This window comes from Pteropus medius, unplaced genomic scaffold (assembly GCF_902729225.1).
Source record: "Pteropus medius unplaced genomic scaffold, Ma_sr-lr_union100, whole genome shotgun sequence".
NCBI classification, from domain to species: Eukaryota; Metazoa; Chordata; class Mammalia; order Chiroptera; family Pteropodidae; genus Pteropus; species Pteropus medius.
Genome location: NW_024346065.1, coordinates 929,832 through 953,604, shown reverse-complemented (window position 1 = coordinate 953,604; position 23,773 = coordinate 929,832). Strand labels below are relative to the sequence as shown.

Genomic DNA, 23,773 nt, shown 5'->3' with positions numbered 1-23,773 from the left:
AGTATAACTTGCTCCAAATCACACTTAGAAAAATAGCAGAGCCAGGATTCAAATCCTCACAAACTGGCTCCAGAGTCTGCTCAACTACTACACTAATATCAAATAAACCAGCAGAGTGTAAAGTAATTTGCTTAAGTTCATAAAACCACGAGGAACCAAGATTCACAGCCAGATCTGTATAACTATGGAGTCCTTGTTCTTGACTCCAAATGAATCAAAAGAATATGATTTGGCTGATCAAGGGATTATTACTCTTTAGCAATATAATTTGGCTGAACAAGGGGCAGAGTTACGAGAGAACACACTACCAAAATAACATACATACTCCATGAATTTCAATGGTTAGCTATTTAGGAGAACGAAATGTAGTGCGTCCGTGTTGCCTAGGCAACACAAGAGGTAAACCAATCTCTTTTAGCAACAGCAGACCAAAAACAAAAGCAGCTTTGACAAATGGATCTAGTGACTATCGTATATCAGTTTGAATTTTTCTCACAAGTGAATTAGTATCTAAAAGATCTTGAATAATTAGATGTTTGCATTTTATATATATCTACTAAAAAGAGTAAAGAGTAAACACTCTTTTACTACACCAAATTCAATGGATTTTTTTGAAGCAGTAATTTTTTAGGGGTATCAGAAACATTCTTTAAGAAATTATAAAAAGTAACAGAATCAAATTCAGACATATTGTGGTCATGCCAGAATTAATGCATTCATAGCTCTCTCACCTATAATTATAACCCTGACCCTCATCCCTTGAGATATATAAAAATTATGGCTATAAATTTCTTCAATATATTTCCTTAAGATTTACAATGTACAATTCTGATACCAGAGTTAAAAGTGTCTTTTGTTAAGCCTGAGCAGACAACATACAAATCAAACATTCCCCTAAGAATTTCAAGTATCTTCCAAGAAGAGCATAGATACACAATGACTACCAGGTAAGGTACCTTGCACCTAGTACAGTAACTAAAATGCTATAAGCACTAATGATAAAGAATGAAGCTCATATGACCAAATGAGTCAACTCTCACATGCATGAGAGTCATTAACTCTTTCATGAGCCCCTCGTAACCTTCAAAAAAAAAAATTAGGCCAGTGTATTGTTCTTCACCAAACACATCCTTTTTTCATAATTCGAAACTTAAATCTCTATAACACCAATTTATGTTTACATTCTACTGCCAATTACCAGTGTTTTTCAACTAACAAGAAATTTTAAAGAAATAATGATAGTACTAAATTTATACTATTTCGCTGTATCTCAAAAGTTGAAATATAAAATATTTTTTATTAATAAAAAGTACCTATACTAAGCAAGAGTTTTTAAGTTGATGTTTTTATAGTTATGGAATCCTGGTTTTTATTTTAGAAGGTACCATAAAACAGCCAGCAATCTTCAGCGAGGCACAGAAGTACCATGAAGAATCAGCTATTATAAATCATTAGAGTTACACCAACCTTAATTTAATGCATCAGTTGACTGCTAACTAATATTAGATGAAGAGCAGCCAAAGCAGGTTTTATTTACAGCTATGTGTGGAAGAATAACAGAAATGCTGTTACAAAGATAAATTTAATTTAGGCAACATTTGAAAAATAGATTTTTACAAATAGTATTTGAATACAATTTGAAATAGGTGAGATGTATCACTTGCTAAGAATATCACTGTTCATTGTAAAAGTGTTAAGAGGTCTCTACTTTCACCCATGAGGAAGTAACAGATCCAGAATTAACTTCCAGTAACAACTAAAAAACTGGACGACTATGTATCTGACCCTGGACAACAGGCAGCTCAAAAGTGATTCCTAAGAAAAAGGAAACAATATAGGTGAGCCTTATAATCATAAATTACCTGGGCTATCTTTCCAAAAGCATTTTTGGGACTTTGGTATGTAGGAGGAAAAACCCAAATGGAATCCAGTGCATTGCTAAGTTGAAAAGAAAAAGAGATCACTGTACAGAAAGGCCAAGGCAACAATTATTTGGGGTGGGGGTGGAGGGGGAACTCCCTGAAGTGAGAGAGCTACGCCAAGACTGATGGGGGAAAAATAATAATAACCCCCTTGAATACCAATCCGCATGTGCATTAAGTGAAAACCCAAAAGACTGATCAAAAACAACTTGGAAAGAAAAATTACCAAGTAGCTAAAGCTGAATAATTCCCAGAGCTCATACAGGGCCAAGAATCATTCAAGTTATTACAAGCAAGATGAAAAGTCCTTACTGAATCCTTGAGACATTCAGTAAAGACCCAAGAAGAGAGGTAGGTCTACTCTGTAATGAGGCTAAGAAAGCACAAAAGTAAAGGTTACTCTAGACCTGCTCTACAAAACCTTAAAAAACAGTAATATACACGGAAAGGGAAGAGGGAAGGAAAGAAATTAGCTGCTGCTGAGCATGTCTCGGAAACACTCGGTCTCAAAACTCTTCCACCCATGCAGTTCCACTTTGCATCACGTGCTACTTTGTATTGTGTGCCACCACAGGAATGGAGTCTGTGATGCCCCAAGGTATTGCCATGCCCAAAAATAAAGGTAAAGGAGGCAAAAACAAGTGCAGGGTAAGAATGAGAATAAATCTGAAAAAAAAAAAAAGAGTTGGTGTATAAAGAGGATGAGTAAGGGTAAGCTCAGGTCATCAAAATGTTGAGGGAAAAGATTATTAGAAGCAATGTTTTTTGATGGTATAAAAAGGTTATGCCATATCAAAGGAAAATTGAGAGAAATGATCTGAATAAATATCTCAGATATGGTATTGGTTGACCTGCCAGACCTCATTAGGATAACAAAGCTGATGTAATTTTAAAACAATGCAGATGAAGCTGCAAATCTGCAGGCATATGGCAAGGTTCCAAAACATGCTAATAGTCAATAACAAATACATTTGGTGCTAGAGAGGATGATGAAATCCAGTTTGATAATACTGAATTTGATGATAAAGACCATGAGGATATCTAAATTGAACTTAATGTTTTACATTCCAAGTTTTCTAAGGATTAACCCCAAAGGTGATATGGCTTCCTTGTCCTTTATAAAGTTAACCAGACTTCTACGTAGCTTAGCAATTTAATCTTGGCATTCCTTTTCTAAATGAATATTTCGACTCCTGATGCTCAAACACTCTTGGAAGCAGGTTGTCTTCCTGATCATCCCCCTCATTAGATAAAACTTTAACACACGTTAACAAGTAACTTTAAGAAGGAAGATTTTATTGAGCCCAAGTACGTCTAATACCAAAGTCCTGTGTTCTTAGTAACTCCCTTAAAAAAAAAAAAAAAAAAGGAAATAGTCTATATGAGTAGTATATTAGAAAATTAATGAGAAAAGTCCCACCATGCAAGAGAAAATGTTTATGGTGTAAAAAATACTGAAATGGGAATAACGATATCTGTCTTGCAGATAAGGAAACCAAGGCATTTAAAGTATTTAAAAGTGAAGTAAGGGGAGGGGGTTGGGGGGTTGTACTCAGCTAGCAAGTGTCAAACAGGAATTTCAACCCAGCTATGTGATTCCAGATTCTACTGCAAGGAAGTCTTCCACAGCAAGTGTCTTCCCATGTCTAGACCCAGATATTTGAAATCAAAGGATTCCCTACTGATAGTTAGGATAAGAGATAAAAATCTTTGCCATGCCAAGAAAGCTACTACTAATTAATAAAGATTTTTGGAAGAATCATTCTAACTAAAAAGCTCTTGTTTTCTTATGACCTAAAATGATGTTTGCAGCTCAAAATATTTTAGTAGTATAAACTTTAAAAAAAAAAGGAAGATTCCTCCAAAATTCCCCTTCTCCATTTGTGAATCATCCATATTGATCCACTGCTTCACTGCTTACCATGTATTTGTCTAGAACTTAATGCCAAGGATACAGTGATGAGCAAGACAGATAATCCTCACTGTTTCAATAGATCTTAGAATTTACTGGGAAAGCAAAAATGAAACAAATAATTACACAATTAATTTACATTTCTAAATATGACCCTGCACTCACCATAGGGCTTTTGAACTTGTATGAAACTCATTTGCCCAAATATCCACCAGAGAGCTCAATCTCTCATCAAATTTAGGTCATCGCTCAACTCTCAACTCCTCAGTGAAACCTTCCCTGACCATTCTATACAAAAATAGTACACTCTCCCCTCCAATATTCCCTAATATCCTGCCTGATGTATTTACTTTTTGCTAGAACACTTATAACCATCTGGCATTCTTATTTGCTTGCTTAGTATCTGTATCCCATTAGAATATAAGCTCCATAAGATCAATAATTTCTGTCTATTTTGTTGACTGATATCACTCAGAGTCTAGAACAGTGCCTGTAATATAGAAGACACAGGGGGTAATCTAGTAAACAAACGCCTGCTTGGCTCCTTCCTATCTACTATACTTAATTCAAATTAGGCTAAACTGAACATGCCAAGATTTCCTTCCTGGAGGAGGCCTTTCCATCTGAATGTCTTAGGCAGGAAAGGGGATGGAGGGTGCCAAAGGTTCTTTCTGAGACTTCTGTTGCATTAACAGTATCCCAAAAAATGAAACTAGTCCCTTCAAAACACTATTATTTCAAACAACAACAACAACAAAAATCAAACCTAAGTCATTTTCATCTCTCCTTTAAAAATTTTGGCAAGTTATCATACAAAGTATAATATCGATAAAAAGGCTACTAAATCGAATTAGAATATTCTCTTCCTTTATGAATTCGCCTCTGTTGTTTCTCATCTGCTTCTGCTCTTCTAGATCACTCGAAAGAATAATAAGGCAGTGAGACATCTCTAGCTTTATTATTCAGGAGCAAAGGTCAATAATCATCGAATATTGACCAGCCCCTGAGGGATTCATATTTCATAGTAGTTATCAAATTTTTGTTACATGGAGCCAAAATATTTATGTGGAACCAAAAGAGTTGTATGAAATATTCCTAGTAGTCCATGAATAAAAAATTGTTAAACTAGGCTTCATTTACAAAATTATGTAATCTCCATATGTCTTTCATTCATTATACCAAACTTAGGGCAAGCGGTGGGGGTGGGGGGGGTACGGTTAAGTCTTACCAAAAAGTCAGTTTTAAAATTCTTACCCTAGAATATTTAAGAGGTACAGGGGAGGCAGGTGACAGTTTGTTGTATTTTTTAAATGAGTTTCTTATCTTTCTTTCCTCTGATCACTTGTTTATGATGTAAACCCTACAGGAAAAAAAATTAAAGTCTAAAAAGAACTCTGAAATTTCTCAATAATTTCATTTTCATTCTTGAGAAGAATGTCTATTCTGTTGTTGGATGAAGTAGTCTACAGATGTCAATCACATCTAGTTGATTGGTGGTGCTGTTGAGTTTAAACTTACTGATTTTCTGCCTGCTAGATCTGTCCATCTCTGATAGAAGAGTGTTGGTATATCCAACTATAACAGTAAATTCATCCTTTTTCTCTTATCAGTTTTTGCCCCACATATTTTGATGACTTACTGTTAGGTGCATACACATTAAGGGTTGTTATGTCTTCTTGAAGAACTGACCTCTTTATCCTTATGTAATGCTCCTCTTATCCTTGAAAATTTTCCTTCTGAAGTCTGCTTCATCTGAAATTAATATAGCTACACTAGCTTTATTTTGATTAGTGTTAGCATGGTATATCTTTCTCCATCCTTTTTCTAATCTATGTCTTCATATTTAAGGTGGGTTTCTGCAGACAACATATAGTTGGGTCTTGCTTTTTGATCCACTTTGACAGTCTCTGTCTTTTAATTGATGTATTTAGACCAATGACATTTAAAGTAATTATTGATATAACTGAATTAATATCTACCATATTTGTTAATGTTTTCTATTCGTTGCCCTTGTTCTTTGTTCCTATTTTTGTCTTCTACTCTCTTTCCATCTTTTGTGGTTTTAATTGAGCATTTTATATAATTTCCATTTTCTCTTCTTTCTTAGCATGCCAATTATACTTCCTTTTTCACTTTTTTAGTTCTCCTAGATTTTGTGTCATATACTTATAACTAATCCAAATCCATTTTCAAATAACACTATACCACTTCATGGATAGTGCAAGTAAGTTATATTCCTAATTCTTCTCTTCCAACTCTTGTATCATTGCTATCATTCACTTATATGTTATAATCATTGAATATACCATTGTTATTATTTTGTGAAATTATGTTATCTGTTAGATCAATTAAGAAGAAAAAAAATAAAAGGTTTTACTTTACCTTCACTTATTCTTTCTCTAATGGTCACCCTTTTTTATAACGTAGATCCAAGTTTCTGGCCTATATAATTTTCATTCTCTGAAAAACTTCCCTTAGCATATCCTGCAAGGCAGGTCTTCTAGCAACAAATTCTCTGAATGTTTGTTTGTCTAAGTCTTTACTCTCTTTCACTTTTGAAGGATAATTTCACAAGATACAGAATTCTACATTTTTTTCTCCTAACACTTTAAATATTTCAGTGCTCTTGCTTGCATGGTTTCTGAAAAGAAGTCAGATGTGATTCTTACTTTTGCTCCTCTATAGATAACGTGCTTTTTTCCTCCCCTCTGGCTTCTTTCAAGATTATTATCTGTGTGCTTGATTTTTCTGCAGTTTGAATATGATATACCTAAGTTGAAGTTTTTGGGGCACATATTCTGCTTTGTGTTCTCTGAACTTCCTGGATCTGTGATTTGAAATGTGACATTAATTTGGGAAAATTCTCAGTCATTATTGCATCAAATATCTCTTCTGTTCCTGTTTCTCTTTCTTCTCCTGGTATTCTCATTATGAATATGTTACACTTTCTGTAGTTGTCCCAAAGTCCTTGGATATGTTTTTCCTGTTTTTTAGCTTTTTTTTTTAATCAATCTTTTCCTCTTTTCAGTTTTAGAAGTTTCTACTGATATTTCTTCAAGCTCAGAGATATTCTTTCCTCAGCTGTGTTTGGTCTACTAAGCAATCCATAAAAAGGCATTCTTCATTTCTGTTACAGTGTTTTTGATCTCTAGCATTTCTTCTTGATTTTTTTCCTTAGAATTTCCACTTCTCTAACTTACATTATCCATCTGTTCTTGCATGTTGTCTACTTCTTCCATTACAGCCCTTAGCATATTAATCATAGTTGCTGTAAATTCCTGGTCTGATAATTCCAATATCCTTGCCATATCTAAATCTGATTCTGATGACTGGTCTCTTTTTAAACTGTGTTTTTTGCTTTTTGGTATGCTTTGTAATTCTTTTGTTGAAAGCCAGATATAATGCACTGGATAAAAGGAACTGCAACAAATAGGTCTTTAGTAATGTGGTAAGGTGTGAGGGGAGGAAAAACTGCCATAGTCCTATGATTAGGTCTCAGTCTTTTAGTGAGCCTGTGCTTCTGGGCTGTTATCTTAAGTTCTTCTCTGTTTCCCACGCACCACCATCAGGAGAAACAAGAGGCTAGAAGTGGCTAGAATTGGATATTTCCCTTCCCCCACATGAACAGCTAGAACAGGCTAGACCAGGATACTTCTCTTCCGCCAGGCCAAGCTCTGATAACACCCTAACCAGTTAAGGCTCTGGTAAAATACTTTCTCTTGATGGTAGATCTTGGAATGAAAAACAGAATGCCCTGGCATATTTCAAAATGGTTACTTTTCCCTCTCCCTACAGGAAATACTAGGAGATTTTTCTTTGATAGTCACTATGAAGACCTGGTTGAGCTTCTGCAGGTAAAACCATGAAAGTGTGCAGATGACCTATTATTGGGTCCCCTGGAGTTTTCACCTCAGATTTCTCCACATTGAGCATCCAGCAATTAATCAATTACACTTTATGCTTTCCTACCCAGTACTGATTCCTTTGGAAATTTCTGCTCTGGGTTTCAGCTAGGATAAGTTGTCATTCTCTGTATTTGCCTGTTTCTTCAATTTGGGGGTTAACAGTATGGCTAGTGACCTCATTTCTCTGAAAGATCTAAGAAGAGATGTTGAATTTTCAGTTTGTTCAGTTTTTTACTTGTTCTTAGGATAGAGTGATAATTTCTAAAAGCTCTTTATATGCTGAACTGAAAATAAAAAAATCTTCATTTTCGATTTTTACCTTCACATTTACTAATTGATAAAGTGATATATAACACTCTTATGATATTAAGGAGAGAAAAAAATGGAGGTCTGAATTTGTCTCAGTGGCACATAAATTACCTAAAATATGATTAATCATAGTGTTTACCCTATATATAAAATGTCATAACGAAAATTATTAAACAATACACTGCATCCTTTCTTTCTGAAGCAATGAAAAACATTGTGGACAATCAAATATTGTAGGAATCACTTAGATCCCACATCATTATTACAAACTAAAATATTTTCTAAAAAAACACCTGAATATTAAGTTTCCATTAAGGGCTTTTTTAAAAAAAAATCTATCAGGAAGTACAGCAATCCACTGGTTACTCACACTGCTCGATTATTTGCATAAAAATAAAGCCTGTTTCTTAATTCTTAAAATAGCATATAATCCCATCTAAACAATTTTGAGTTTTAAGATTCTTCCTCTGGAGGAAAAAAAATCAGTAGGAAGCTAAAATTTGCATATGAAATTTGACATTTGGATGTCAATTCCCAACATTTACTATCATGGTAGAATTAACCTTTAGCAAATTTAATTTCCTTAGGAAATCTTTATCCACTGTAGAGTGCTATATGTTCTTCTTATAGCAAGAAGTACAGTTAATTTTCCATATCTTACTGTAAAACAGTTCATTACTTTTTATATTACTGACTTAGATTTTATTCAACTGAGTTTTAACATACTTAACCACAAGCAGGCTAGTTAAATAAGATTAACATACCTAATTCACCTTAAAAAATTTGAAAACATTTAGCAAAATAAGTCTCTAAACATATCAAGAATATGAGAATGGCAAAACGCAAGGGAGTATATTAGCGTGAGTTCACTTTATATCTATGTAAATTTTATTATTATTTCCACATCTGTGATGCATTAGGTGCAACAGACATTTCTGAGCCCTTTATACAGTGAACAGATGGTGAACCATTACAAAATTAGGAGCTAGGGTAACATTCTAAGGAATTATTAATAATCTTGCTCTTCAGCCAAAGGATAGCTACAGACTTGGATAAATAATTCTCTTAGGAGGATAATGAGGAACTAGGATGAGATACATGGGAAATAATTTGAGGATGGTCAAAAAAAGAATTGGGAAAAGTGACCATAGTAACAAGTAAAAGATTATAAAAAAAGCTCCTAGAAAGAAGATTGATCTGCCACAAAAATGTTTGTTAAATGAGAATGAAGATCGATGCTTGTGAAAGACAGAAAGAATGCTCTAAAAGTTCCACTCTTAATTTGCTAAACATAAAATATATTCCTGAGATCCCACATTCCTGAAACCCCAAAGTCATTACTTAAGTAACACTGAGACAGAGTACTTGACATAGTTTCTAGCTAAAGTAATAACCAACAAAATGGACCCAATTAGGACAGTTCACAAGAGATAAAGAAATGAAAACATCAAAAACAAAAAATAAAAAAAGTAAGACTTAGTCCTGTCAGGTGGTTATATGTGTAAAAATAAAACTATCCAGGTAAGAAGAGCTATGTAAAAGAGACAAGATAGCCTAGCAGATAAAGCACAGAATATAGTCCTGTTCCAAAAAAAGTCATATGATTTTTAGAAAGTCAGTGTATCATCTCTAGAGCTTAAATAATGTAGTCTCAGTGGAATCTTTGAGGAATAGTGATACGGCATCAATAAATAATAGTGTTTTCTATACCTAAAGAGAAAAAGGGTTCCTAACTTTTAAAAAGATTAAAATTTGATTTATTAATAAAGTTATTTCAATATTAACTGTGAAAATGGCTTACCTTCCTTCCCCTAGAATATCAGAGGCTGCTGAAACCACGATATTTCCAAAGAAGGAGATTATTGCTTGAATCTGGGTCATTGAAATTATCAACTGTTCAAAATGAGACAAAAGAAGGAAATAACATTATCTACAATCATATATTTTCCTTGTTGTTAACATGAAATATATCTCACACAAACCTCATAGGCCATTCTAATGAGATATATATCCCTAGGTTTGAACTCTCCAGGGCTAGCTCCTTTGAAACTAAGACTAGACAAATAGTTAACTCTATTTAAACAATTCTTGATCACTAAATGTCAATAACATTTTTTAACTAAAAAAAATTTACATATATTTACCATTATCACCCTACTTTAAATTTTTTCCCTATAAAAGAACATGAAAAAATTCAGCTAATACAAAAAGGCCCCACTGCAAAGAGGGGAGGGGAATGGGAGAGGAGGAGAAAAGAGGAGAGGAGAGGGGAAGAGAGAAAAACAGGAATATCCAAACAGCTTCAAGGACAAAAAGCATGTTCCACACCAGATCATATTTACAGTTGCTCATCTAGAATTCAACTAACATCCAACTGCAGCAATCAGCCAAGCTTAGCAAATTAAAATAACAGTAATTTTGACAGATTACCTTCTATAAATATTCAAATATGGACGTTTGTGTGCATGCAAGGGTCTCTATATGCCAATCAAAATGCTTTGCCTAGGATCCTCAAACTGAACTTTTTCCAACCTTCTTTTCTGTAGGAATCCCCTGAATTGTTAACTTTCATTTTAACTCCTTCACCTCAGCTGATGAAGAAATCAATCATTTCTCTATTCCGAGCTTAAATTACTATCCACAGCCTGAATTAAAAATTTAAGGATAACACTCATATAAAGCACCGACAGACAAAAAAGAAGGATCTAGAACCTTTGAAAATCTAGGTCTGTAAAGACAAAAAGAAAGATCCAGTAGCGGGTGGAAGGAGGGGGCAAAGAGAGGATCTTGAAAGATGGCAACTGAATAAAAGATTAACTTTTTATTCATGTAATCCAAGTATGCATTGGTAAAGTAAAATCCAAATGCAAAGAACAATTAACTTCATAAATTTGGGCTGTATTCAAAGTTCCATTAAGATGGACTACCATTTATGTGGCTCAAGGCAAGACTATATACTTTGATAACAAGTTTAAGTATATGAAGTGTCAAAAGTGTGGAAATACAATTACAGTTGATCCTTGAACAACAATGGGTTTAAACTGTGTGGGTCCACTTATATACAGAATTTATTCAATAAATACTGTAAATATATTTTCTATTCCTTATGATTTTCTTAATTACATTTTCTTTCCTCTTACTTTATTGTAATATAATATATAATACACATAACATACAAACTATGTTATAGTCTGCTGTTTATGTTATCGATAAAGCTTCCAGTCAACAGTAAGCTATTAGTAGTTAAATTTAGGGGGGTGGGGCTGGGAGAGACCCTTAACCCCCACATTGTTCAAGGGTCAACTATAGTATGAAATTCAAACCAAATGCAGTTTTTTAAATCCATAGATAGCGTATTTAATCAAAAATAATGACTTTAATAAGGGCAAGGTATCTAATGCATGAATTTGCTAGTTGTCCTTCTATCTTATCTCCTATTAATCAGTTTCCCTTAAACGCATACACAATTGCTGAAAAGCCTCAGATGATCCAGGAAAATTACAAGCGACAGGTAAGCCTCTGTATCCAGCGCAGCATCAAAAATATGGAAGAAAAGTCAATCTAATCAGAGGAAATTGCTCTTCTGTTCCCACCTAGAAAGAAACAGCTGTTGATACCTCTACTAAGATTGCTCAAAATATTTCTAGAAAGTTAGGCAGGCTTTCAAGACACTGACTTTAAGATCACTCACCATTCAACCACCTGAACACAGATCCAACAGTGGATCCAAGCCAGACCAGAAGTTCTCAAAGCAGGGAAAGAAGAAGAAAAGTCTGGTCTAGGGACCAGTAACTTCAACCTCCCCTGAGGGCTTTTTAGAAATGCAGAATCTCAGGCCCTATCCAGGGACCGATCAGAATCTGAATCAGAATCTGAATTTTAACAAGATCCCCAAATAATTCATATACAGCTTAAAATTTGAGAAGCTCTGCAGGAAGAAAAATATTATACTTAGAGAGAAAGTATAATCTTCTGTTCAAAGATTGGTTCCCACTGCAGGCCACTGTTGAGTCAATAAGCAACCAATTTTTAACCTCTGGTCTACAGCATCATTATTTCCACCACAAATTTTTTCTTTATTTTTTAAATAAAGAATTTTGAAAAACAGAAACCCCTGAAGACCCAAAGAAATGAGTATCTAATGATTAAATCTCAGGTCCCATGAAAGGCTGTGACACAGATATCTTAGAGCAAGTGGTCCTGTCTCATGCCTCCAAATCACATTAACTAAAGTTAATTTTAAATAATAATAATAATTCTTTTCATTCCAAATCCTAGATACTAAGAGCATGTGGGGTCCCAGTGGCTAAGAAAAGGACTAAGAGACCAAAAGCCTATGCCATTGTATAACCAGAAGAAGAAAAGGCTCTATGTACTTGTTATCCAGCTATTGTCTCTAAACTCTAAATCCACCCTTTAATGCTCAGCTCAGTAACACTGAAAACAGAACTCTGGAAACCATTTTTCTCTTCTGCCAGCTAGCTTCCTCATACTTCCAATAAGGGCATGAGGAGAAACTTACTTTTTACAGTCAATATTGCCCCAGGATAAACCTTCCACCCCAGCAATAGAAGCTGGTGACAGCCACCAGTTTTTTCTGGCACTCTCAAAAGTATCCCTCAGAAGTATCAGCTACATCCAAGCAGTACCCGCTCCAGAGGTTTTGAACACAAACTCTACTCCAAGCTTTTCTTTGTTCCCCCAGTCCAATGGATTGTTGCTGCTTTCTGCAATTAGTGTCTCTGTGTTACTCCAGTGTTCCCCTGTTGCTTGTTCCGCCCTCTAATACCTATACAACCCATTCCCTATATTAAATTTTCTTGGCAGAAATACCTAGTGTGAATAGTTTCCTTGTCCAGATTCTTACTGATACATCATGGCTATCTAGAAGGAATAAAATTCAGCGTGGTCTCGATCACTTTGGAAAACTACTTTCCAAAAACATGATAGTCCATGAGAAAATATTTACCACTTCTCGTCAAAAATAGGTGCAAGATGAGAAATGGATGCAAGTACAGTTGAGAAAGGAAGAGGAAACAGAACCTATGAGAATAATGCATTAAAACCAATATCATGGTAAAAAACAGGGGCTGTCAGTAAAAGCCCTAAAAGAATTCTAAATAACACAATAGGATAGCCAAAGTTCCCAGAGATAAATATTATTGTACTGGCAAAGAGAATGAGTTTAAAATATGCAAAATTATATCCTATGAATATTTAAAACAGAGCAACAATTTCTAAGATGTTTTAGCTTCATTCAGTCTAAGAATGCTCCTAAAAAAAGTGTACAATACCTTTTTCACGAACAATGACAAAGCCCCGATGACCTAGTTTCTGAGAATGAACAAAACTACAGATATTAAAAATAGAGTTCCTTTACCCATAAGAATTATTAAAGTGGATGCTGGAGAAAAATTTGGGGGCTAAAAATACCAGTGCAAAGACTGAAATGTAGTCTTCTGAACACCTGTTTAAAATTATGACCTGAAGCAATTCGTTGGTCCCTTTGGATGAAATTTTACCTGAAGAATCTAAGAAAGCTGAAGTCCATATGAAGCACTGTAGGGATGCAACTTGATTTCCCAAATTGTGAAGTAAGACTTTCCAGGAAGCCAACACAGACAAAACCCAAAAGAGTGTTCTAAGGAGGCAAGGCAACTATCAAAAAACACAGAAGCTAAGCAGTCCTGATATAACTTTTCATTAACTAATATGATTAAAAAATGACCCATACCAAAACTCCTTGCAAATTTCCATTGGGTTTTAATAATCCATTAGTTATGTAAATTATTTGTAGTTATTGTTTTCTTCTACTTAGCACCAGAAAACCACTCTCTTCACCTCTCCACTTAGCATCATAAAGTATGTTCTCAATTTGCCTTCCTTTCATATCCTATTCAAAAAAAACATATATTTATGAAAAAATAAAACCATTCCTCAAATAAGTAATAATAAATACTAGTTGAATGAATAAATACCACTAACCCTACTACCCTCATAACATAGGAAAATCATATTATATAATCATGTGTAAAAATTTAAATGGAAAAAATTTACCACCTCCACCACCAATAAAATAGAAAGCTTATTATATGAGAGAAAAATAACTATTTAAAAATCACAAGAATCATTTCTTCAGCATTAGGAAGAATAAATTAAAAAGATGATTCTCAAACTTCATAATGAATCAGAATTATGTATTAAGCTAGTAAAATTGCAGAATTTGGGCTTCATAACCAGAGATTCTGATTCATAAAGTCTGAGTTCCTGAGGATGAACCCAAAACTCTACATTTTAACAAGCTTCCTGAGTACCATGTAGATTATCCTTGACCTACACTTTAATATACATTTCACCTTCAAACCACTGTCAACTTTCTAATAAGTCCTTTAAGTCTGATCAGAATGTTCGGTTCTTTCTCTCTTCTTAACAGCCTCAACTTCTGATTAAACTACATGCTTGGAACTAACAAAGAAAGAAATAAAAGCAACCAGTTACTGGACATATATCACTATGGGCCGTGGACTTTACATAATCTATAATATACATAAGAATTAAATAATATACTGCATGTAAAGGACCTAACACGGTATCTGGTTAAAATAAGTAAATGTTCAATAAAAATAGTTACTAGTTTAAAACTAATGTCCACACAAAAACCTGCACATGGATGTTTATTCACAACTGCCAGAACTTGGAAGCAACCAAAACATCCTTCAGTAGGTGAGTAAATAAATAAACTTTGGTACATCCAGACAATGGAGTATTATTCAGTGCTAAAAAGGAATGAACTATCAAGCCATGAAATGAAGGAACCTTAAAGACAAAGAAGCCACTCTGAGAAGGCTACATACTATTTGATTCCAACTACATAACATTCTGGAAAAGGTAAAACTATGGAGACAATAAAAAGATCTGGGGTTATCCAGGGCTGGAAGCGGGGGTGGGGGGGGGGGGGTGGGGGTGGTAAGAAGAATAGGCATAGAGGGCAGTGAAAATATTCTGTATATGTATTATAATAATGGATACACATCATTATACATTTGTCTGAACCCACAGAATGTGCAAGATCAAGAGTGAACCCTCAGGTAAATTATGGACTTTGGGTGACTGATGTGTCAATGCAGGTTCATCAACTGTAACAAATGCACCACTCTAGTGGAGAATGCTGATAATGGAGGAGGCATATGATGGGGCAGGGATTAAATGGGAAATCTCTGTACCTTACTCTCAATTTTGCTGTGAACATAAAACTGCTCTAAAAAAAATTTAAGTCTTTATTAAAGAGAAAAAAACAATAAGCTGCCATTATCCCTAACGATAGAGATAGTACTTGATGTGGGTACTCATAATGACCCTAAGAAGTGATTGCTATTATTTCCCAATTGCAGTTGAGAAAACAAAGGTGTAGTTAACTTGCCCGGGGATAGTGAAGGATCAAAGAGAGACAAGATTCAGGATAATCCATATAACTCCAAAACCTGAATTCTTTAACTTAGGCTAACTTTCTGAAGCAGCAGGGCAACAGCAGATACGAAACCACTCCACTGTAATAACCACCCTTTACAAGAAAATTTTCCTGAGTCATCCCGAGGTCAATGATGTCTTAAGCATACTCTCGCAAATGTTCTTATATGACTAAGAGCTAAAGAAAGACAGGCATAAAACTGTGATGGGTGGCTAAGGACAGATCATTATAATAACTAAAATTAAGTATGGATTAATGAAGGAACTAGTTTGTATTAAGGAATGTTCTAATAAATATAATACTTAATATTTAAAGAGTATTTATTGTTTTCATGGCCACTCTAGAATTATAAATCAATAATAACTCCATGACAAGGATCAATATAGCTATTAACCTTCCAGCAGAAAATATGGACAGGTTAATGAAATCTAGTCTAAAGTCATTCAATGTTAACTTTTAACTAAAAGACGGTACAAACTAAATCTTGTGACTCTCCATATCTAAGACTGTGATAATTAGTTAAGAGTCTAAAAAGCCACAGGGGGGTCAAATTCGAAACAACTAAGAGACTTCTATATTTCATCCACACAAAATATGAACATAATAAATAGGAATTTCAAAGTTCTCTAATATGTTTTCTACCCAAATTCTATAAAATCTGATTATGTTGCTAATGACTAAGTTTTGTACATAAATCATTTATTTTTTAAAAAATTCTGTAACTTTTCTCAAAACATCTTTTTTCACCTCATCTTAAGTTCTTCCCAAGTGGCTATTGTATTCTTTCTTCCAAGTATGTTCCTAGCTTACCTGTTCCCATCACCCAGCCCCAAAATGGTAAGCATTGGTCTCCACAAATCTCCCTCAACCCCATTTAAACCAAGACCATATGTACAATAAATAAAACACAACTGGTCATGGCAAAAAGACTATATTCATATACTGATAACATCAGCATATCACTAAAACTAAAAACTCGGAAAATAGAAACTGATGATAAAAGTACATTCTGGTGTGTTAAAATGTACAGAGCAGAAATTGTATTTTAACCTGGTATCACTCAACAAGTTAACACAAGTCCTATAGCTGCTGTTTAATTTTATAAATCGTACAATTTTACAGATAACTCTCTAAGATTTTTAATTAAATGTGTCAAATATAGGCTCTTAGACAACATCTAATACAAAACAATATACAAATATAACATAGCCAGGAAGAACACATACCTGCCATTTGTTCACTCTCTCCTTAAAGGAAATAAAATCTTCACTACCTGTCCTATGCAAACCAAAGAAGCTCTGGATTCACTGGACTGCTGCTACTGCCCAGGAAACCCCAGTACTATAGGAGGAAGCCAAAGTGAGAATATGAGAACACTTCCTTCTGCTGAAGATCTGTTCATTAAACATGTAAAAGTACATATCTCCATTACCCAAATTTTTACAAAGAATGCATATCATACTTTTACAGTTAGGCAAGATTTACTGTCATTTTTTATGTGGTAAGTTTATTATTAGGTTTGTGTGGGTTTTTAAGGGGGATTTTTGTTGTTGTTGTTTCTTTTTTGTTTTTGTTTTGAGAAAAAGGCAGCTTTTAGAAATTCCTGCCTGAGGAATGTAACCTTAAACATATTAAATCCTATAAAAAGCAAATCAGTAACATGAAGGGTTCCAGATAGAGGCACAGAATCCCTGAACCAACCACATTTCAAGAGTAAGAACTGTGTGATTCTCCAGTCTCCAGACCCCTGTCTACAGAAAAGCACTATCCCTCTAACTAAATAACATCCACAGAACCTCAAACAGCAGGAAGCTTAAACATTTGGTAAATCTTTCCCCTCCTTTTCTTACTGAGTATAAAAAATGTGTTCCCCTCCTGAGCAGATTCTCTGGACACAACTGAATAATGATGCCTTTCAGCCCCAGACTGCCAGTCACTCTTTGTTTGCTATACACAGAGGGAGGAGAAGCCATCTATTTGTAATTCAATCAGAAACTGTTAATGAACACAGCAACAGCACCAATCTTTCATTTTCTAATGGTATATAAAGGCACTGTCCAGTTAGGTAGTCAGTGGCCAATGTGGCCAATTGAGCATGTGAAATATGGCTAGTTTGAACTGAGAAATGTTTAAGTGTAAAATACACACCAATTTCAAAGACTTACTAAGAATAAAAGAATGTAAAATATTTCACTGATATTTTTATAAGTTGTTGAATGCTTTTATATTAGTTGTTGAAATAATATTTTTAATATAGTAAGTAAAATATATTATTAAAACTAATTTCACCTGTTCTTTGTACCCTCTTTAATGTGGTTACCAGAAAATTTATAATTACATGCATGGTTAATATTATATTTCTATTGGACAGCCAGAGTCTATAAATTAGTGATCATAAGCTCTTACTAAACTATTCATACATCAAGTTTTCATGCTTATAGCATAAAATCTAGTCATTACAATAGCCTCACCAAAATTCCCTTTCCCCCAATTTGCAAAGTAAATTATATTCCATTTCTTTCCTTTCTAATACCTTCATTCAATCTTAAACTGAGTAATAAATTCTGTAATACTTCACATCCTCCACCTCCTCCACCCCTCCCAAGTTTCTGGCCTTACATATTCATCTATTATCTCTAATGGCCATCACACTTAAAGAAGTGGAAGCCGAGAATTTTACCCAAAGGGGCCTCCAGGTTATCTCTAAGAAGCAATATGTGGTAGTGTCAATGGTTCGGTCTCTAGAATCAAATAGCCCTAGCATAAACCCTGCCTCCCAATGTGCAAAGCACTATAGTTCAGTTCCCTAGTCTATAACAAAGGTAAATAAAATTATTATTTAATATTCAATTAATATTTCATTTAACTAATATGTATATTAAAATATCAATATCCTGGGTTGTTGTGAGATAATATAAGAAAAGCATTTAGAACAGTGCTAATAAATATTAGCTATTATTGTTATCTTTATTTTCTTTTATGTCCTGCTTCCTGAATCATTCTCCTCTTTGTATTCCTGGCTGCCCTCAAGTTCTCCCCTCAATCAAGTTCTCCCCTCAATCAAGCCTATAGCATATAGGCTATACATAAAATGTAAAAGAAACAGAACAATAGATGAAGAGGGGTGTCATTTGGGGCTGAAAAAAACAAAAAACTCCAAACACAAAAGTCCATAAGAAAGTTTACTGCATCACATAATAGAAAGATTGCTCAATATGAGAAATAGTCAAGCTAATTCTAGGACCCTGTAAAAGGTACCTTCAAAGGGGTTGCAGTAAAAGTTCCTAAGTACCTCTTCAGCCCTCTATGCCCCTGTCAAGTATGTTACAGTCTGGAACCTATCTCATTGAAAATACTCATCAAGTCTGAAAATTGTACATTCTTTATGGTACTTTTGATTCAGCTACTGACTACACACCTAAAAAGTCAACAAGCTCCTATGTACAGCCATTGGAGAACCCAAGTTTAGACTTTCACTACATGGCAACCCAAGTTAAAAATCTGTCCACTCACATCTGAAACTAATACAGTATTGTAAGCTAACCATACTTTAATAAAAAATAATAATAATAAAATGCTTTGGGGGGGAAAATGTCTACTCTTACCTAAAAGCTCAAAAAGCAGAAAATATATGTGAAAAGGTCAAAATGCTCACTCTGTCACTTGTAGCATACCAAGTCTCATAGACTTAGAGCAGATTCGGGTGGGTATCTCTTTAACTCAAGCCAAAATCTAGGTTGGCTGAACCTTTCATTATCCTTTTCATATTCTGCCGTATATTACAGACATTTGCATTATTTTATTTGCTTCTTCACCAAATTAGAAGTATCTTAAAGGCAAAGAGTATATCTTCCTGAATTCAAAAGTCTACAACCCTGATTCTGATATATTGAATACTCAAATATTTATCATGCTGTATTAAATCTATAGTTATAAAAACAATTATTAACCTTTGTGAAGTCTTCAGTTTTTAAAGCACTTTCATATGATTTCATTTGACTGTCCCAACAATCCTATAGTCACATCAGAAACATAGACTCATTTTTTGTGACGTAAATGAAGCTCAGAAGTCTAAGTAACTAATTCAAAATCATTCACTTTTGTATGTTTTAATGAGCAAACATTTAGTCCTAAGCCACACTGGTCACGATTGACAAGCTAGAATTGCACTGCACCACACCACACTAGAGCCTGTCTTGAAGAGAATCGTTAGGGGAAAGAAGATGAAAGACAGTGACGACAAATTTTGATGATGATATAAATGTATGGACAGTCCCTAAATAAAATTAAATTGCTTTTCATATTTCGTTTTTCCTATCTTATCGAAATCTCAAAGTTTTATTTTCCTTTCTAAAAGATTCTTCTTTATTCTCACATAATTAGTTGTACCTTCATCATCAAAATTATCCTCTATCTGAAATTTTACCTGCTATCTTCTCTCATACCTACAAGCCAATCTATGTTTTAAAAGTTACGCAACTTTTTAACATAGTTTCTTTTTCTGTCTTAATGTGTTTTACTCTTCATTTGAATTCACCATTGAATTATCTGAAATGGCTTTTGTTCAATTTTACCCTCTCTAAAAATAACCTACTATATAAGTCCACATTCTGCTGATATTCCCACTAGACTCATGAGAAAAGAACCAGCAGTTTCTCTATAAAAGTTCTTACAATTATCAATCAATCAACATCAGCTGACATCCAAGCTTATAAAAGCGATGTTAACTTGCTACCTGTTGTCTGTCACTCCTGAGTTCATATTTAGAAGTCCTATAAATCTCCTGTTTAATCAATGACTTAAGATAATTCACTTGACTTCTCTGAAATGAGTTTCCTCATGTGTAATAACAAGAAAGTTCATCTAGAATTTCTGAGGTTATCTAAAGAGTTCTTGAGTCTGGGGATTTAAATCCAATTTTATTTACCCTTTAAAAGTTGATTTATTATTTCAATGTACATATCTGCACCTTCTCTACCCACTGTCACTCAAAGGTAAGAACTGTACGTCTTTGCACCCTTATCCCTTTGAACATGGCACTATGCACGTACGGGCATGTTTCATTTGCTTTTCTACCTGAAAGTGTTAAATTGTTAGCTTTGGCAGAAGACTTTTGATCTTCTACGTGAGACTGAACTGCAAATAACCACAGTTTTGAACCAAATTCTGAGAAAGTAACACTGTAAAATTCTGGTTAGAATCCAAATTATGTTATTATAGCCCTTGATCAATAGTCAGCATAACTATCATCTGAAAAAAAGATGGTAATTAATTGAGACAGTGAGACTGGCTTCAAACCCTGCTCGTAGCCACGGTTTTCTACAACTATTATATTCAATCCCTGACTGATAAACTGAAAACCAGACCTTAGAATAACATCCATGTTCCTAGATCATAACGTTATAGGAAAGGAGAGTGAGGGCAGCACTAACATGCATGTGTATTTAATGGCTGATTTAATATAATAAAACTTGTTCCAAAAATTATGAGATTTACCAAATTTTCAGACAACGTTAACGGCAAGTTCCTACTACAGTAAAATCTGAAGAAATGCTTTTTTAAAAATAGATGTAAGGTTTTACAGATATTTCCAGCAAATACTAATAATGTCAACATTAGCTCGAATTTACATTGAAAAACTACTATCACTCTAATTAGTTTTAGCAGATGCTTAGGCCTTGATAAAAATCATTAAACTGTGTTTGGAATACATATATATTTATATAACGCAGAAACAAGCTGACGAAAATCATTTAACTGTGCATGTAGTATGAGAACTAAAAGGGTCCGGAACTTTAATAATGAGTCACAAATAATCACCACATCTGCACACAGTTAAAACATATGGCACTCCAGTTTCAGGAATCCTGAGCTTACCAAAACTTTTACAACTAAATTTGGGTTACCTGAGGTGAGGGAAAGAGATGCGAAAGGGGAGTGAGGAGCCTTTAAAAGCCCCTATTTTGACTAAATCTGCAGCTGTAATTACAGCTGTTCTGAAGCTTTTCTTGGAACTGCCCAGATACTTTTTTTTTAAATAATAACCAAAAGTGGCTTTTTAATAAACTGAAGAATCTGATAGGAATTCTTCATAGTTAAAAGCTATTTTTTACTATATAATTAATATTCTGTTGTTTTTGCTCTGTAACTAATAGATAAGAATTGTTATATAAATGTAAGAAGCAGTCTCGGCTTTCTTGGGTTTTGGAGTTCTTAATGTTTTTTAACATTAAGAAAGTACTTTAGAAACTGCATTTCTTTCCTTCGGTATTTTTGCAGAAGCTCACATTTTACATTTCTTCTCCCTCACCATACTATCTATTTTATGTAACTATGAAACGAATTATGTAACTATGACCCAAATTACATATATGTATGATGCCAATAAAAAACAAAACAGAATCCTTTTGATATCATTCTGAATATACTCCCTGATACTGTATTTACCCAAAAAAAAAAAAAAATATCATGCACCAATACAAACGAAGTTATACACATTTTGAGATTCATTTTTGTGTTACATTTTAGATATGATCAGCATCTCAGTTCATTCTCTAAATAATTATTCATTAAAAGGGACAATTATTTAAAAATTGCAATTCTGATTCTGGTCCAAGATGGTGACATGAGATGGTGACTCACTTCCTCCCAAGACACACTGAATGTACAGCTAAACACAGAACAAGTACCCCTGAAAGACATCTAGGAACTGGCTGAGCTGCTACACATGGTGTGAACAAGGAAAAATCTATATCAAACAAGAAGGAACACACTCTTGCCATAAACCCCATTCCCAGCACAGCAACAAAGAATCAGGAGAGAATTTGACCACAAAATTCTCTAAAACACACTCTTGCCATAAACCCCATTCCCAGCACAGCAACATAGAATCAGGAGAGAATTTGACCACAAGCTTCTCCCTGAAGAGTTAAGGATTTGGACCCAACAGCCAGTGTCTCAATTTTCAAGACGTCTACCTGAGGAATGTGACCCCTAAAACACCTAATTCTGAACAACAATGGGGCTTGCATCCAGGAGACCCACAAGATTACAGCAAACAAAGGAGGACTCACCATGTTATATAAAAGGGGAATAAGATTATCAACAGATTTTTCAGCAAAATCTGAAAAACTTTTACAGGGCAGGAGAGACTGGTATGATATATTCAAGTGCCGAAAGAAAACTACCAGCCAGGAATACTCTCCCTGTCAAAGCTGCCCTTCAGAATTAAAGGATAAAGAATTTTCCAGACAAATAAAAGCTGCAAAAATTCATCAACACTAGACCAGCCTTACGAGAAATGTTAAGAAGACTTCGCCAATCTTCAGCAAAAGAATGCTTTAATGTCTAAGTTAAAGTGTAAATCTCACTGGTAAAAATAAATAGTTAAATTCAGATTAATCTAATTTGTAATGGAAATAGGTAAATCACTTATAAATCTAATAGGAAGGTTAAAAATAAAAGTAGGAAAAACAGATATAAATTAGAACATCAAAAACATAAAACGTGGGGATAGAGTAAAAATATAGAGCTATCGTATGCATTTAAACACAAGTTGTTATCAGTTTAAAACAGACATACATGTTTTATATACACCTCATAGTAATCACAAAGTGAAAATCTATAATTGATACGCAAAAAAATAATAAGAAAAGAATCTCGGCATACCACCACAGAAAACCATCAAATCACAAAGGAATACACAAAGAAAAGAAAGGAACAAATAAATTATGAAACAGACAGAAAACAAATAACAAAATGGCAATTATAAGTCAATATCGATCAATAATTATTTTAAATGTAGGTGGACTAAGTTCTCAAATAAAAAACAAAGAGTGGCTAAACTGATAAAAGAGAGAAAAATGCCCAACTTTATGTTACCTAGAAGAGACATATTTAGCTTTAAGAACACACACAGGCTGAAAATAAAGGAATAGAAAAAGATATTCCATGCAAATGTAAATCAAAAAAAAGCAGCGGTAGCTACAATTGCATTAGACAAAACAGAGTTCAAGCCAAAGACTATAATAAAAGAAAAAGAGGTTATTGTATAATGATAAACAAGTCAATCCAGCAATGGGTTATATTTTGTAAATATCCACCCAACATAGAAGCACCTAAATATCCAAAGCAAATAATAACAGACCTGAAAGGAGAAAAAGATAGCATAGCAATATATGGGAAGGACTTCAATACCCCACTTTCATCAATAGCTAGATCGTCTAGAAAGAATATCACTATGGAAACATTGGATTTA

General features: G+C 34.1%; 1 protein-coding gene across 5 annotated transcripts in view; it reads right to left on the bottom strand.

Moving 5' to 3' along the window:
* Positions 1 to 23,773, bottom strand: part of FUT8 (fucosyltransferase 8) — a 190,334-nt gene that overhangs the window by 129,084 nt on the left and 37,477 nt on the right. For 2 of the 5 annotated variants that reach the window (XM_039875248.1, XM_039875249.1), the window contains one exon: positions 9,850 to 9,941. The exons of 2 other annotated variants lie outside the window; for them this stretch is intronic. The gene's annotated coding sequence lies outside the window, so the exon portion shown is untranslated. Of the gene's footprint in view, positions 1 to 9,849; positions 9,942 to 16,742; positions 16,858 to 23,773 lie in introns of all 5 variants that reach the window. One more of the 5 variants, XM_039875252.1, reaches the window with a different exon arrangement.